Source organism: Schistocerca gregaria, unplaced genomic scaffold (genome assembly GCF_023897955.1).
Source record: "Schistocerca gregaria isolate iqSchGreg1 unplaced genomic scaffold, iqSchGreg1.2 ptg001887l, whole genome shotgun sequence".
In the NCBI taxonomy this organism is placed as follows: domain Eukaryota; kingdom Metazoa; phylum Arthropoda; class Insecta; order Orthoptera; family Acrididae; genus Schistocerca; species Schistocerca gregaria.
The window spans coordinates 1-14,914 of NW_026063136.1; the positions used below are offsets into that span (position 1 = coordinate 1).

Sequence of the window (14,914 nt, forward strand, 5' to 3'; positions counted from 1 at the left end):
TAAACGCTTGTACCATTATGGACAAGTGTCAGTGTCAGTGTCGTCCTAACCGCTGTCTGCTTCATGTCTGCTGTGCAGTGAGCTACCTTAATTTAAGTATTTACTGTATTTTTCTTACTTGTCACTTCTTCTTCGGTGTAGTTTTGCTTTTAGGAAGCTTTAATTGTCGAGTGCTATTAATAGTGTTCCATAGATTTCGTGTTTGTTTTGAATAGTCAGAGAGAGTCCCTTTGGTCAGCCATAGTGCCAGTAGTGCTAGTGTTTGTTTTCAATACAGTCCAGACACAGGTAGTACTATTTTGTTTTCTACAATAAGTGGCTAGCAATCACAGTTTAGTCAATGGTCAGCCGCCTTTAGTGAATTAGCAGTCTAGTTAAAAGTTGATTAATTCTCTTCAGTAAATTGATTCCTTAGGATGGATAGGATGTGTGACTGCTGTGTACGGACGCAGGAGGAGCTGGCCACTCTTCGCGAACAGCTGAGCGTGTTGATGGCCGCGGTCAGCCGTCTTCAGGCTGCTGCCTCGGAGTGTAGCGGCAGTGGGGAGTCTGGTGCGTCACAAGTTACAGGTGTTACACACTTTACCCACTGTCCCTGCTGTCGAGACAACTTCGCAGATACCGGGCGCGGTTGGTCCACCCTCTCCCCAAGGGGAGTGGCAGGTTCTACGGCATTCGCAGCACACGAGGCGGAGGGTAAATGTGGAGGCTGGCCGAGTGGCATAGCGCGCTCTGCCTGTGAGTGGACATGCGGCTGCTCCTTCAGCAAGGGGGGAGGGGTTTATTAGTTATTGGGAGCTCCAACGTTAGGTGGGTGATGGAGCCCCTTAGGGAAATAGCGGAAAGGTCGGGGAAGAAGGCCAGTGTTCACTCTGTCTGCTTGCCGGGGGGTCTCATCCAAGATGTGGAGGAGGCCGTACCGGCGGCGATAGAGAGCACTGGGTGTACCCGACTGCAAATTGTTGCTCATGTCAGCACCAATGACTCCTGTCGTCTGGGTTCAGAGGTCATCCTCAGTTCGTAAAGGCGGTTGGCGGAATTGGTGAAGGCAGAAAGCCTCGCTTGCGGTGTGGAATCAGAGCTAACTATTTGTCGTATCGTTCCCAGAACTGATCGCGGTCCTCTGGTGTGGAGCTGAGTGGAGGGCTTAAACCAGAGGCTCAGGCGATTCTGAGGAGATCTGGGGTGCAAATTTCTCGACCTCCGCTATCAGGTGGAGATATGTAGGGTCCCCGTGAATATGTCAGGCGTGCACTACATGCCGGAAGCGGTTACGAGGGTAGCGGAGTACGTGTGGAGTGCATATGGGGGATTTTTAGGTTAGAGAATTCCCTCCGTAGGCCCGACAAGACGCCTCCTGAGATGCAGCAAGGTAGGAGTAGGCAAAATGCAACAGGGAATAACAATATTAATGTGCTAATCGTAAACTGCAGGAGTGTCTACAGAAAAGTCCCAGAACTGCTCTCATTAATAAATGGTCACAACACTCATTTAGTACTAGGAACAGAAAGTTGGCTGAAACCAGACGTAAACAGTAATGAAGTCCTAAACTCAGATTGGAATGTATATCGCAGAGACAGGCTGGACAGTGAAGGGGGGAGGGGTGTTTATAGCGATAACAAGTGCAATAGTATCGAAGGAAATTGACGGAGATCCAAAATGTGAAATGATTTGGGTGAAGGTCACGGTTAAATCAGGCTCAGAAATGTTAATTGGATGTCTCTGTAGGCCTCCTGGCTCAGCAGCTGTTGTGGCTGAGCACCTGAAGGATAATTTGACAAATATTTCGAGTAGTTTTCCCCACCATGTTATAGTTCTCAGTGGATATTTTAATTTGCTGATTACAGACTGGGAGACTCAAACGTTCATAACGGGTGGCAGGGACAAAGAATCCAGTGAAATGTTTTTAAGTGCTTTATCTGAAAATTACCTTGAGCAGTTAAACAGAGAACCGACTCGTGGCGATGACATATTAGACCTTTTGGTGACAAAAAGACCAGAACTATTTGAAACAGTTAGCACAGAACAGGGAATCAGTGTTCATAAAGCGGTTACGGCATCGATGATTTCAGCCATAAATAGAAATATTAAAAAAGGTAGGAAGATTTTTCTGTTTAGCAAAAGTGACAAAAAGCAGATTACAGAGTACCTGACGGCTCAACACAAAAGTTTTGTCTCAAGTACAGATAGTGTTGAGGATCAGTGGACAAAGTTCAAAACAATTGTACAATATGCGTTAGATGAGTATGTGCCAAGCAAGATCGTAAGAGATGGAAAAGAGCCACCGTGGTACAACAACTGCTGCGGAAGCAAAGGGAACTTCACAGCAAACATGAACATAGCCAAAGCCTTGCAGACAAACAAAAATTACGCGAAGCGAAATGTAGTGTGAGGAGGGCTATGCGAGAGGCCTTTAATGAATTCGAAAGTTAAAGTTCTATGTACTGACTTGGCAGAAAATCCTAAGAAATTTTGGTTTTATGTCAAAGCGGTAGGTGGATCAAAACAAAATGTCCAGACACTCTGTGACCAAAATGGTACTGAAACAGAGGATGACAGACTAAAGGCCGAAATACTAAATGTCTTTTTCCAAAGCTGTTTCACAGAGGAAGACTGCACTTTAGTTCCTTCTCTAGATTGTCACACAGATGACAAAATGGTAGATATCGAAATAGACGACAGAGGGATAGAGAAACAATTAAAATCGCTCAAAAGAGGAAAAGCCGCTGGACCTGATGGGACACCAGTTTGATTTTACACAGAGTACGCGAAGGAACTTGCCCCCCTTCTTGCAGCAATGTACCATAGGTCTCTAGAAGAATGTAGCGTTCCAAAGCATTGGGCACAGGTCATCCCCGTTTTCAAGAAGGGACGTCGAATAGATGTGCAGAACTATAGGCCTACATCTCTAACGTCGATCAGTTGTAGAATTTTGGAACACATACTATGTTCGAGTATAATGACTTTTCTGGAGACTAGAAATCTACTCTGTAGGAATCAGCATGGGTTTCGAAAGAGATGGTCATGTGAAACCCAGCTCACACTATTCATCCACGAGACTCAGAGGGCCATAGACACGGGTTCACAGGTAGATGCCGTGTTTCTTGACTTCCGCAAGGCGTTGTTTAATGAACAAAGTAAGAGCATATGGACTATCAGTCCAATTGTGTGATTGGATTGAGGAGTTCCTAGATAACTGAACGCAGCATGTCATTCTCAATGGAGAGAAGTCTTCCGAAGTAAGAGCGATTTCAGGTGTGCCGCAGGGGAGTGTCATAGGACCGTTGCTATTCACAATATACATAAATGACCTGGTGGATGACATCGGAAGTTCACTGAGGCTTTTTGCAGATGATGCTGTGGAGTATCGAGAGGTTGTAACAATGGAAAATTGTACTGAAATGCACGAGGATCTGCAGCAAATTGACGCATGGTGCAGGGAATGGCAATTGAATCTCAATGTAGACAAGTGTAATGTGCTGCGAATACATAGAAAGATAGATCCCTTATCATTCAGCTACAAAATAGCAGGTCAGCAACTGGAAGCAGTTAATTCCGTAAATTATCTGGGAGTACGCATTAGGAGCGATTTAAAATGGAATGATCATATAAAGTTTATCGTCGGTAAAGAAGATGCCAGACTGAGGTTTAGCGGAAGAATCCTAAGGAAATGCAATCCGAAAACAAAGGAAGTAGGTTACAGTATGCTTGTTCGCCCACTGCTTGAATACTGCTCAGCAGTGTGGGATCCGTACCAGATAGGGTTGATAGAAGAGAGAGAGAAGATCCAACGGAGAGCAGTGCGCTTCGTTACAGGATCATTTAGTAATTGCGAAAGTGTTACGGAGATGATAGATAAACTCCAGTGGAAGACTCTGCAGGAGAGACGCTCAGTAGCTCAGTACGGGCTCTTGTTAATGTTTCAAGAACGTACCTTCACCGAAGAGAGAAGCAGTATATTGCTCCCTCCTACGTATATCTCGCGAAGAGACCATCAGGATAAAATCAGAGAGATTAGAGCCCACACAGAAGCATACCGACAATCCTTCTTTCCACGAACAATACGAGACTGGAATAGAAGGGAGAACCGACAGAGGTACTAAGGTTACTCTCCGCCACACACCGTGAGGTGGCTTGCGAAGTATGGATGTAGATGTAGACAATTACCGAGTGCTGAACATCAATGACTTCACTCATTTGTTATCCAGCGCCACGATTTTCAGTGTTATTGACTGTAAAGGCGCCTACCACCAGATTCCTATGGCGCCAGAAGACATTCCTAAGACGGCTATTATTACGATGCTCGGTTTATTCCAATAGCACTTCATGCTGTTCGGCCTAAAGAATGCGGTGCAAACATGGCAATGTTTCCTTGGCTCTATCTTGTGACAGTTCAACTTATGCTTTACTTATCTGGACGACATTCTCATTTTCAGCAGCTCAGCAGAGGAACATAAAAATCATCTGTCTACGGTTCTCCAGACCTTGAACTCCAACAGTGCCGAGGAAAACAAAAGCAAGTTTCAGTTGCGCCAGGCGTCAGGTTCCTCCCTAGGTCACACCATCTCCGCTGACCACATTCCGAAATCTTGTGTGCAGGCTATCACGTCTCTGTTGCCCCCGGCTACTTACAAAGATCTACGCCGCTTCCTCGGCACCATCCATTACTATCATCACTATCTGCCTTCCGCCGCTGCTGTTCAGGCACCCCTGACGGATGCACTATCAGGCAAACAAACTTCCGGTATCAAACCTGTCTCTTGGACTGCTCCGATGCTAGAGACCTTCAAGGCTCTGAAGACTTCTTTAGCTCATGCTGTGACACTCGACCACCCCAACCCCTCAGCCGAGTTATTCATCACTACGGACGCCAGCGACATTGCAGTGAGGGCAGTGTTGCAACAACGCAAGGGCAACATTGTTTCTCCCCTTTAGTTCTTCTCCAAGAAACTATCTACGGCTCAGAGAAATTATTCTGCATTTGGTAGAGAGCTCCTTGCTGTCCTCACCGATTACAAACCACTGGCAGAAGCATTCTGCAACCCATCTGCGGAACCACCCCCTCTATGTTAGCGTCACTTTGACCTGGTTTCTCAATTAACAACGGACGTACATTACATCAAGGGTGCAGATAATGTTGCTGCGGATTTCTTCTTGAGGATCAGTGCTGTTTCCCGCAGTGTTGATCTTTCCGATCTGGCCTCTGTCCAACATATGAACGCATTTTCAACAAACGCATTTGCACCCACCCGTCAGTCACTCACCGCCCAAGACTTATGTTCCCACCGCACTCTACGACTGCTCCAACATCATGCTGCATGATGATGCAGTTAGGCAGCCTCTTCAACCTCCTTATCTTGGCCCCTACAAGGTCCTGTGGCGGGAGGACATGACTTTTGATATCATGATTAAAGACCGCACACAGACAGTTTCTCTGCATCGCCTGAAACCGGCTTTCGTCAACCCTGATGGTCTCCCACCGCTGCAGTCGGACTCTGCAGACGATCCATCCGTGATCGAGAACAAAGATGTGCTCCCATCAACCTCACCACACACCTCTTCCGCCGCAGACTGTTCAGCACCGTTCCACAGACTGTTCACCACCGTTGGCTAGTTTCCCAACCTTGCCCCGTTTCACCTCGCACAGGTTTCGCACCCTCACCTCTAATGTTGGAGACACACACACCTACTATCAGTTTGTCCTGCAGCGTGTCGCCACACCGAGTGAACGATGTTTCTATAGTGGCATTTGACGACCGAGTGCTCATTCTTTTGACAGATACCAAGGTCCCACCATTGGACGGTCCCTTACACGTCAACATTGCAAACACGAGTGTGACTGAGCATCTCTACATGCTTTCATTTCTACAGACGGCTCGATCCACTTAAGAGCCACACACGCCTCCACCACGTCATCGACCATCCCACCCGCTTACTCCCGGGCTGGCCGCAGTCTCATCTGGCCACAGTGGCTGACTGACTACGAAGTGGACCTGCCTCTCAGCGCTCCGCCTGCGCAACCCACCTCGTTTGAGATGGAAGTACTTGTGGTGTGCCTGCCCATACGTACGATTTTCACCAACGATGCTCACACGCCCTCACCCTTGGACATCTGTAGTGCTCTGTCGAGACTCCATCTTAACTTTACTTTAGTCAGTTTCTGTTATGCTTCATTCTGTACGGACGCAGTGTCAAGTATACATGAGCTATGACATATTTGGGACTTAAGTTTTCTATATCCCAATTACTGATCCCATTCCCATAACTTCATCAACACACCACATTGGTGGTACCTAACGTACTTGGCAATCAGCAAAACAGCTATAAAAACTTTATGACAGCTGCCACTAATGACTGATTATTAAATTTCACAATCAGATCCATACACAGAAATGAACAACAAACACACAAAATTAAATTAAACAAACAAATAAATTTCAAACGGCAAACTAAAAACCTGAAAACAAATTTGTACTCAATATCTACTGAAATTAAAATTACTCACTGCCAAATCAACACAGACCTCCAAAATCATGGTGTACTACACCAAAAAACTCCAATATGGCACTAACATTACACATTCACAAATGAATTAGAAAAATGAACTTCCAACACTAGAGCACGGCACAGTTTCCTTCAAAACACCCTCTAGAAACATGATCCACATTAAACACGCTGCACCTCAATGATACCACGAAACAACACAGTTATGCCACGGATCAAAGCTGACGGGTGGAATCGCTGTCATTGGCTGAGATGGCAGCAGTGTTTACTTCTGCCTATTAGTGTATAATTTGACTCATTCCACATCCCAAAAGCTCTCCATGACAGTAGTTTTGAAATACAATATGTGTATGTATGTATGTATGAATGAATGAATGTAGTTAAGCCTTAATCTCGATCTACAATTTTTACCCCAACACCCTGTCATTCAGATTAGGCTACACATTTTCTTTTCCTTTTGCGTGATTCTCTGATTTGTGATACAGTCAATTGTCATACTTTTGTGAACAACTCAGAAACATCACCTTATGTTAGCACACAGAGGTCCACCAGAACAAAAAGCAAGAAATTTTGATCTCGAAGAAGATTCTGTACTTCAGCATGCCTACATTTCCTTTACGACTAACTGAAAACCTAAAAAATCATTTGCAAAATTAGCTAACGAGAACAAGGCATTACTATGGACTGCATACATAAAGTGTTTCCACAGCATGTTAGCACTTTTAGTACAGGCTGCTGGGAACAGAGAGGAGTGAACCTCGTTCGCTCATATGATGCTGCGGACAGAAGAACTCTGATCTCCCAAATACAGTAGACAGAATTAATCTGTGTACTGCACTCTTATGCAAGCAAAAAGTGACAAACTAAAGTAATAATAATTTAATTGTTACGCATAAGTGAAACAAATTGAAATATCGTTAGTGAAATGTTCAGTAACAAGACTCACAACTGAAAACTATGTGCTAGTGAAATGAAACAGACAATTCAATGATGGTTGCCACAAAGCTACAACACACAGTGTTGTTTATCAGATAATATTGGCAAAATTCTGAAATACTGACCTAAAGTCATCCAAATTATGCTGATTCCTTGGTCCCCCAGCAATTTCAAATGTACATGTCATGTAAGAAATTGTATTTTTAGAAACATTTCAATGATAGGAATGCTTGTTTAAAAAAGATAAATACAAGCATCAATTGGTAACTGTAAGATCATTCAGTAAGGCTCTTGAAAAACTAAGACCTATAACTGTTTTGGAATTTGTATGATAACCAGGAAGATTTAAAATGGGATAAACAATCAAAAAATATGCACAGAGTAAATTGAATGTTGGTACCATTTATTTGACCAAATGCTTTCTTGACACAAATATACACGCAACAGAGTAACATAATGCACACAATACATTCATTGTTATGGCACAGAAAACAGTTGGAGTTGAATATGAATCATCTACACACCACACTACCACGAAGTAAACCACTGCAAACAGGAAACACGTTCTTTAACCAGTTACCTCATCACTTCAAGGTGATAAAACATAATTAATAAATATGTTTACTTGCTGAAGGCCTCAACTATATCACAAATGCATGTCATAAAGAACAGACACCACATACGTAAATAATTAAGGCGAGATGGCCAATAATCTCTTCAGTGCAGATGCACACCAGGTTCAAACTCTTATGGGAATTGGTGAAATGCTACAGTAATGGGGATAACGGGCAAGGAGCACTACATTGGTCATGTGTGGATAAGTTGAGAACTAGAGTCTAACAAGACACATGCTACAGTGGTCTGTGCAATTGCGATGACCACTGTGTCTGGATGGCTTAGTGGTCAGAGCATGTGCCTGGTGACCAGGACACCTAGGTTTGAATCCTGGTTCGGCACAAATTTTCAACTTATTCCATTGATTTAAATCGATGCTCACTTGGAAACAATGTCTGTAATTCATTTATGTCGTAATTCGTAATGCCTGCTGAATCGAAATGTTGTCTGTTTTTTTGGACATCGTTTGGAAATGTCCAAAAGAACAGACACCACATATATACAATTAAGGAGAGAGCGCCCAGTGATCTCTTCCATGTGGATGCAAACCTGGCATGAACTCTTGTGGGAATCAGCAAAATGTCACGAACACTGAGTAAAGGGCGCTACATTAGTAGTGTGTGGAGATGCTGTGAATTTGGGCCTGATGGGAGGCGTGCTAGGGGTGCTCTGTGCAATTGCGATGACCACTTTGTCCAGATGGATAAGTGGTTAGAGCATCTGTTTAGAAAGCAGGAGATCTAGGTTCGAGTTCTGTTCTTCCACCTTCTACATTAATTTAAATCAACACCTACTCACAGCCAACTCTATATCTGCTCTGCGTCTGTGTTATAACTGCTGACTTGAGAATAATTAAAGGGAGGCTGCAAATAGTAACAAATAAAAAGTTGTGTATCATGTCATTATTACGCGAAAACGTGAGAATAGAACTGGTGTAACCTATCACTTTTTTTTCTTCTCCGGTGCAAGTTGCATTCGTGAATAATTAATGATGAAATTCAGTTTTATTTCTTTCTTTCTTTCTTGATTTTTATCACTTTCTACATTATCAACGACGGGAACATAAAACTTGTTAACATATATTGTGAAAGACGAGTCGCTTTCAGCGTGCCACTGATATTCAAGTTTTATCAGTGAAATGGAACAATTCCATAATAAACTCGATAACTATTTCTGACAGTAATATATACCGAAAAACTTGTCCAACGATCAACGTGAAATCATCGTATTATTTGTACAACACAATTTATGTACGTTATATGTTTCAGAGAACTGTTATGTTTGAAAAAAAATTATTATTTTATAATTGTTCCATACCACTTTCGCTGCGCGCGGCATAATAACAACACTACCATACACTAGAAAACAAACGATGACGTTTCCCGCCGCCGAACAACAACAAACCAAAGTTAATAGAATACGCTGCATACCATACATCTTTGTGGATTTTTTTTAATCATAGAAAAAAGTTGAAAGAATGGTGATTTTTTAGGGTTGTTATCTATCAGTGTATTTGTGGGAAGATAGTAGTGTGACGAAATAGCTTGAAACCAATAAACAAAAGCTCCCTAATTTGCCAGGTCTATGGGCACCTGTGGTCGAATTTCTTCATTTTCGATAGCTACCGCTATTGGCTAGATGGTAAACAACTGTGAACTGAACATATTAATGTCAGATGACATGAGTATGCCACTGCGGTGTCTTGGGTTGGAGTTTTGTCTTGAATTTGTCATCAAAGAAAGATTAAATGTTAAAAGAATGACGTTAATATATCGTTTCAATATTCCCTTTGATGTATATTGTTCGTAATTTGGTTCTGGAAAGTACAACTACATTAGTAGCAAATATAGTGCGAAACTGGAAAAATATTGTTTTAAAATATGCACGATAGGACGCTCCCCCACATACTGATTGCATTATGACTGTGGATTAAACAGCTGTTTCATAGATGCACAAAATTTGCTGTATGCGGATGCTTTTTAGCAATTTGAAAAGGCGTACAGTTCAGCTTATTTCCATGTTTCGTAGTTTTATGGTCGTATTGTTCTGGTGTCTTTTGATCGCCTATGTGCAGGAATAGGGCAACAAATTCATTGAAATACCTTGTCTGCAGGAACAAGAAACTAAACCACACCTGAACAGGCCGAGAAGGCCCAACGGTCATGACCGGGCGCAGTGTCATCCTCAGCCACAGGCGTCAGTCAGTGTGGGTATGGAAGGGTGTATGATCAGCACACCAGTCTCCCTGCTGTATGTCAGTTTACGAGACGGGAGCCGCTACTTCTAAATGAAGTAGCATCTCAGTTTGCGTAACAAGGGCTGAGTGCACCCCGCTTGCCAACAGTGCTCGGCAGACCAAATAGTCACCCATCCAAGTGCGAGCCCAAACTTACAGCGCTTAACTTCGGTGATCTTACGGGAAACGGTGTTATCAGTTCGGCAAGGCCATTGGCTGTCTGTAGTAATACGGCAAGAAGTTTACAGAAATATTGTTCATAGGCTGTTAAGAGTCAAGAAAAAATAAATTTTGTTACTTTGTGTGACCACACAGTCATTATAATAGTTTTTGTTGTAGTAACAACAAAGTGTCAATTATTTTACTTTCATTTACTCAGGCACTGCTTTCTGTAGTTGGCATTTCACACAGAAAGTGTTGTGCTGTATGTATCATCACAGTAAAAGTTTGTTTCTATTATACCTACCGATGTTCTGTATTTGTACAGTTAACAAATACAGTGTCTAGACATGCTTTTAGTCTAAAAGGTTTTGATTACGTGTCATGGAAATCATTGTTAGCACGGTCAATAAAATATTTACAGTAGGTTTGTTAAATGTACCGTCAGAGTTTGAGTTTGTCTCCCTCAATCATTGTAACATTTTTTCCCACTTTGTCACTTAGCTAAGTATATTGTGTAAGCTTTCAGGAAGTATATTTTTGTCTGCATCAGGGACTCTGTAGATACACATTAAAGTAACTTCTAGCCAATCTCATTGGGATCTGTGATGCCAAAACATTTTTCAACACGTTCTCAACTAAGCTCCAGTGTTCTAAAGTCAATTTCATTGGAAGCATCATTAGCATTACAGAACAGATATCTGCAGAGACTGTTTCCATATTTGTAGCCCTTTGATGTATAGCATTCTGTGTGTTTTGGTTTGAGCCAGCTTTCTATTAAGCAGATAAAAGAATACTTCAGAGAAGGCAACGTTTGTTTCAAAATTTCAGCTTTACATCCAGGTTCCTGAACTGTTAAAAATACAAAGCTACATGTTTCATTAAAATCATTTTCACTGCTGTCAATCCTTACTTAACCATCATCATCATCATCTTGCGCAGGTTGCAACCCCTGTCAGGGTCTACTTGGAACTCTGGCCTCTCCGTGGCCCCACCACATTTCTTTCTCCTTTCTGTCCCAGCCTTCTCTCATCTACAGACATGTCTTCACTCCAATGGTCCATCCATCTCTTGGTCATCCTCTAGATCTCTTGCCTCCTCTTGACATTTCATGAACTGGTCCCAGTATTCTGCCAACTCCCATTCTTTTAACATGTCAATACCACCTTAGTATTATCGTTTCTGTGGTCTTTTTCAAGGGCTTCTCTTTTGCCATTTCTCTGACTGTCTCAGTCCTTACTCAGTCCATTCTAGTAAGGTCTATTCTGCATCTTTGAGATTTCTTTTTATATGCACGTATCCTGCTCACCTGTATTTTTTGCAATACCCACTTTTATGGTGCATATGTAAGTAGTGGGGCATAATATGCTTGGTGTAACACTTGCGTTTGTTTGGTACATCCTTACTTCACACCGGGCCTCGTACACTCTGTAGGAATCCGTGGGATTGCCTTTTCCTTTCACTAACCTTGTTCTACCTTCTATTATGCTCCTCAGGTACTTAAAACATTGCACTTTCTTTAGTACTTACTTCCTCATCTTCTATACCTCATGCCACCTTCACTTTACAATTCTTTGCATTAAATTTTAATCCATACTGTTCCACCGTTTCCCCACACACATTTAGCTTTTCTTGTATCTCTTGTTGTTCATTTCCCCACACCATTAATTCTTCTACAAACACTAGTGCTTCTGTATTTTCATCTCCTGCCACTATTGTCATTATCTCAACTGTAATGGTGATGAAAAGCAGGAGCGATAGTGCACTCCCTCTCTTCAGCCCATTTTTCTATTCTAACCAGTCTGTCTTCTCTTCTCCTACTCCTACACAATCCACATTTCCACAACACACTTCTTTTGTTCTCATTGTCAGCAACCCAGTTCTCCCTTTCCAAAGGTTTAGCAGAACTTTCTTCTTTCCACACCGTCATATGCTTCCTCAGCACCCATGATACCATTGTTAAATCCTAAACATATCTATAGTCTCTCACTCTGTAGGTGCTCTACACTGAAAATCAGATCCACTGTCCATTTTCCTTTCTCAGTTCTCCTCGTGTCATGTTTTATTCTATTTTCTCCAGGATCTTCTCCAATACCTAGGCACTAGGGCATATGACAGTAATTCCCCTATAATTTTCATAGTTTTCTAAAATGCTTGTTATAAATCAGTACTGTGACTCCTTTTCTCCAGTGTTCAGGTGCTCTCCTTTCTGTCTAAACTGTTCTCAGCGCCCAATAGAACCACTGCACTTCAACAATATCAGGCCCTCCCCATCTCCATCCTTAGTTCATTCAATACTGGTGCTTTTCCTCCTTCCATAGTCTTCATTGCTTCCTCTACTTCTGTCCATGTTTGGTCCATATTGACATCCTCCACTTCACTGCCCAGAATGAATCTCAACACTTTGATTCAAGGGATTCAAATTCAGTAGAGATTTTGCACTAGTGTACAAGTGTTCAGTTTAATACTGTTTATACCTTTGCAGTGAAAAAAAATTGTCAAATAAATTGAAGCATTATTGGGTGCTCACTTTTAAGCAGATCGTCACAGAATCATTGCGTCTTGTTTACTAACTTAAGCTTCCCCTATTTGTTTAACTTAAGTTCATACCTGGTATTTCTTCATGATTCAGTTTGCTTATACATAAATGCATATGATTAAATTTTTCATATAGTTTCCATAGCTCAAAATTATAGTGGTCAGTTTCTTTATTAAATGTGCCACTGAGTGGGTCATATCACACTCGTACATTTACAGGGTGACAATTATTGAACTGTTATGAAATAAGATTGTCATAACTTCTGAGTGGTTTGTGTTAGAACATTCAAACTGCATGGTTGGCTGTGGGGCATGATGACAATTAGTAGGATTTGGTTTAGCGACGATGCTCACTTACATTTGTATGGGTTTGGCAATAAGCAAAATTGGTCAATTTGGGGGACTCGGAATCCATATTTCACAATCAAAAAGTCTCTTTGCCCTCAATTGGTGATTGTGTGGTTATTTATTTATTTATCGTATGGTGATACAGAGCTTGGATCAAATACATAGTTTTAAGAGTACACAGTGCAAGAAATAACAAGCAAAATACATGTACAGAAACAAATGTTCAAAGTTTTATGCTAAATTATCTACACATGACACAAGTTCTTAGATTTCTAAGTCCAATCTGTTGATCCAGTTGAGTCCTTCATTTCGGACATTCACCAACAATGTGATTAACTGTTTGCAGGGCAGCTCCACAGTCACAATCTGGAGATGTTGCCCAGCCTCATTTGTGCTTTACATATCCACAGTTCCCTTGTCCTGTTCAGATGCGGTTGATGGTTCTCCACTGGCATTTGAGGAGTGTGAAATCTGGAACTCGCATGGAAGGCTTTTCAACCACATGACTGTTGAACACAGACGATTCTTCCCACTGACTTTTCCTTACTTCATTGATGTTAAAGTCGGAGGCTTCAAGATGTGTAGTTTGCCAAGGTGGTTTTCTTGACTTCAGACGCTGAAGTTCTGCTATTAATATATCACTGCATACAAGTAGCTGGGGGTTCTTCTGCATGTTTCTCCAGGTCTTCAGGAGAGGTGGTGGTGGTGGTTAGTGTTTAACGTCCCGTCGACAACGAGGTCATTAGAGACGGAGCGCAAGCTCGGGTTAGGGAAGGAAATCGGCCGTGCCCTTTCAAAGGAACCATCCCGGCATTTGCCTGAAACGATTTAGGGAAATCACGGAAAACCTAAATCAGGATGGCCGGAGACGGGATTGAACCATCGTCCTCCCGAATGCGAGTCCAGTGCGCTAACCACTGCGCCACCTCGCTCGGTCTTCAGGAGAGCATCTGATCTTCATAGAGATGGAGGTTGGATGTTACTTAAAACTGGTAGCTATGCAGTTTGAGTGCTACATATGCAGCCTGTGATAAGTTGCATTGTATGGTTGAGTTGCGCATCTATCTTGCTACAGTGAACACTGTTCATACAAGTTGGACAACAGTATTCAGCAACAGAGTATGATAGTACCAAAGCAGTTGATCTTAGGGTTTGAGTGCTGCAACCCCAGGAGGTACCAGCGAGCTTCTGAATGATATTATGGGTCTTATGTGGTATGCAATATCCAGTCTCAGAATAATCGGTGCAATATTCCTTGATGACACAGTCAAACGGTACGTGAAGGCTTTGGAAGATGATTTCATCCTCAATGTTCAAAGTGATCCTGATTTCAACAAGATGTGTTTCATGCAAGATGGAGCCTAACCCCCATTGAAGCAGGAAAGTGTTTGATGTTCTGGAGGAACGCTTTGGCCACTGCACTCTGGCTCTGGGTATCCAGAGGCCGCTGACATGGGCCTCGATTGATGACCTTGTTATGTGGATCTGAACACATGAGACTCCTTTTTGTGGGGCTAGATTGAAGACAAGGTGTACAGCAATAACCCCAAAACCATTTCTGAGCTGAGAACAGCCATT

General features: G+C 42.4%; 1 non-coding gene across 1 annotated transcript; it reads right to left on the minus strand.

The window, feature by feature from the left end:
- Window positions 1–14,195: 14,195 nt before the first annotated feature.
- Trnaa-cgc (transfer RNA alanine (anticodon CGC)) lies at window positions 14,196–14,268 on the minus strand. The gene has a single exon. It is a non-coding gene; the product is annotated as a tRNA-Ala (tRNA).
- Between the last annotated feature and the right edge of the window lie 646 nt (window positions 14,269–14,914).